This window comes from Engraulis encrasicolus, chromosome 8 (genome assembly GCF_034702125.1).
Source record: "Engraulis encrasicolus isolate BLACKSEA-1 chromosome 8, IST_EnEncr_1.0, whole genome shotgun sequence".
NCBI lineage: Eukaryota > Metazoa > Chordata > Actinopteri > Clupeiformes > Engraulidae > Engraulis > Engraulis encrasicolus.
Genome location: NC_085864.1, coordinates 26,748,793 through 26,752,341, shown reverse-complemented (window position 1 = coordinate 26,752,341; position 3,549 = coordinate 26,748,793).

Genomic DNA, 3,549 nt, shown 5'->3' with positions numbered 1-3,549 from the left:
CGGCTTTTGTATCGCTCATTTTTTCCCTCCTTAACTTCTTCCTTAAAATTGTTTCTCTCCCCAGCCTTTCTCACCTCCATGCTGCACGCTGCAAAGCCTGTGTTATGCGTACAATTACATGCAGGCCTTGCTTGTTATAGCTCTTCCTAGCCCATGCAGAGTCCATCCTAAACAATCTGTCATCCATTTGGATTCATTCTGTCACTGGCCAGCAGCAGTGATTGACTGCAGCAACACTGCCTCCGCTACTGTGATGCAAAAAAAAAATAATAATAATTTCTCGGTCTAGTTATTGCCAGGAAATGGTGGTTAAAAAAAATATGACCCTAGAAATCCATTGCTATCAACATTCAACATTGTGACTGTCTGTAAAACACCTGCCACGGCCCACCACGGCTGGAGTGGGTGGGTTTAATGTATGATCCTGTCAAAACATTCAGTGTGTTCTGTTTTGTAAATGGCCTTTCGATGCACATTATGTCCAAGAGTGCTGGCAATTTGTCAGAAAAGGCACCCCAAAATAACAGGCAGCTCCGCTTGACCAAGGATGTCCTCTCGCTCGGAGTTTGCCTGACACTGGTAGACAGGAAGCAAATAGGAATATGCTGCCATGACTTCCCAGTCATCTAAATCCTATCCCATAGCCACTGATAAGCAAAATGGTTTTCCAAGGACAAATGGTTGATTTACTGTAAGAAAAAATGTGATAGCCGGAGGGCAGGTTAAAGAAGAGATCACTCTAGTACGATGGCATTTTGGCGATTTACCTTTCAGGGTCATTGCATAGGTTTTCTTTCCCATGTGTCAAAGGCTGGGTGGATGATAAATCTGGCACAGGAGTCTTATTTCGGTATGGATGAAGATTTGCAGGGTCCAATAGCATGAGGAAATCAGCAGAAGCAGAGGCACCAGCATTCCTGTAATCCAAGTGGACATGAATGGATGTGGCATAACATGTTTAAAACAGGTTGTCAAAAAATAAGAAGCAATCGGTTGACTGAATCGGTTATTTATTTATTATTATTAGTATTATTAGTAGTAAATATGTATCTATTTATTTAGATATAAACTTAGCATATTGACCATCATACTCAAATCGTCACTTACCACCACAAATCGTCACAAAACCAAAAGAACTATATTAAGATTTGTTACTAATTCATGTCCTTCATTGTGATGAGCACGGGACCAAGCACTGCCTTGCCAAACAGCCAATTCGAATCCGTATGGAAGAGTTAATAGAAAAGTGACCAGTTGGTTAAGCTTGTAATGAAGGTAAGTACAGCACTCAATAGGCAAAGCCAGGCAACCGTTTATATAGGAAGCTGGGGCTGACAGATAGCCATATGCAATCTAGACCAGGGTGTTTCTCCACAAAAACTCAAAAACTCAAACCAAAGTTCCCGTCTACCCAATCCACTCTGAAGTTGAGCCATGGTGATCAGATTATTGCCTCTGCTCCTGGGGCTACATACGATTGGAGGCTGAGGAGGACTAGGATCCTCAAAGAGAGGCCAGAGGAGAAGCTGTATGAGAGGCGCTCTGAGGGATTAGGCATCAGGCAAGCCTGGCTCAAGCCTCCACAACGCAGAGGATAGGAAAGGAAAGGAAAGGAAAGGACGTCTGGCTACCAAGTCCACTGCATGGAAGTGTTGGAGGATCATGCGGATCAAGGAGGGCTGAAGGAAGGCAGAGTTATCCTTCCAAGTCCCCGTCAGATCCATGAATGTCTAGCTCCATCTCATTGCAGGTGAGAGAGAAGGAGGAAACAAGCTGGGTTGCGTTTCCCAAAATCTCTTAAAGTATACTTGAGGCTAAGTTAAGTAGGCTATGAGGTGCCCCCTGGCCCTTGGCAATGTACCACATCACTAAAAGTTTATACATAGTCCTACAATCTTTACATTATCTGTTTGGGCACATGCAAATAAAATCATTGCGCAAATTCCATGTGTGAAGTAAAATAGTACACAGTAAATGTTGTGGTGTTAATTCAACACTTATAGAGTTCATTTAAGTCCAAATGGACTCAAATGAACTCTCCAAGTGTTAAATGAGCACTGCAGAATTTACTGTGTATATGTATGAACCTTTAGTGATAATGTGAGAACTATTTCTGAACTATTGCCAAGGGGACACCTCATACTTAAGTAGTACTTGGACTTAAGTACTACTTAAGAGTGTTTTGGAAACGCACCCTGACTTGTGAGGAGCAAATCAATTAGTCAGAGGGTTTAGCGAGTTTCAGAACACTCCTCTTAGACATCTGCTTTAACAAGATCCACAGACCTATTTCTTGTGCATATCCTCCAACGAAATCAACATTACCGCATAATAACATTTTATTATTAACACGTTAACATTTCAGTCATTATGTGAATTCAAAAATGGGTACAACTGTGTATGCGTTTGTCTTTATACATTTTATTCATTTGTCAACTGTTAATAACTCTTTAGTTGAGTGAGTGTTAGGGAAACACAGCTCGTGAATACGCTTTCTGACTTTGATTATAGGTTATAAAGACACAGACAGATACAGTAATCTGTTAGTCAGATACTCATATTACCCATTATTATATGGTGTGACGTCATCGGTCGAATGCTCCATTCATTTCAACGGGGCTCCCCAACGTTCGCACGTCTGTTATTTTTCGATAACGGACGGGTTGGTCTATAACAGACCGCTGTCACTAGGTGCATTCGATATGTGTCAACGCATGCATGCACATTTAGACAGCAATGCACCCTGGATGGAAAATGCTGCATGACGGTTAGATTTCCTGTCAAACTTCGAAATTTCGTCGACGTTGCGTTGACGAGGTGACATGTCACATGGTGTAAAACTATCGCGGGATGAATGCGGCTGCAGTCAGATCTTGCAACCTCTGCAGTTGCTTATCCCCTTCAACGCTCGTCGGCGGACTGCCTCCGAGGTCACGCGCCCATGAACTGGTTGGTCAACAACTCACTCACGTGTGTATATGGGTCTTGTCTCACACCTCTACACAAGTTTGCGCAGGTCCCCACTTCAGCTCCTCCTCACTGCCTGTCCCCCCACTCCTCACACGTGGTGTGTTAGTAGGCCTAGAGCAAACCGGTGCGAGCTCATCGTCTCGTTCATATTCGTGGCCGACTGTAAATGCGCTGTATTTAATAACACCCACATCGTGACAACAAGTTCTCGCTCACCTGAGCAACATCGACGCTCGCAACAAAGTCGTACGGGGCTAATGGCAACAAGACTTTTCACTGCTAAAGCGACTTTTCAACAAGACTCTAATCAGCTGCTGTGATAGACAACACCTGTTGTCCTGGCTACCTAGCTGTTGCCTAGCGGTGTTCCACAACGGCACTGTTTTGTTTTGCGCAGCAACAATCTTAACATTAAAGAGGCCTAAAGAAATGTCCCCGCCATGTGTGAATCATTTAAGTATATCCATATAATAAGCGGGTTAACTTTCGGCGAGTCGGTCGCTTTGTGGAATAGCAGCACTTCAGAGAGAACAAGACCCCTCCGCTCCGCGTCGGGGTCTAAAGATTCTCTCTGTCGTG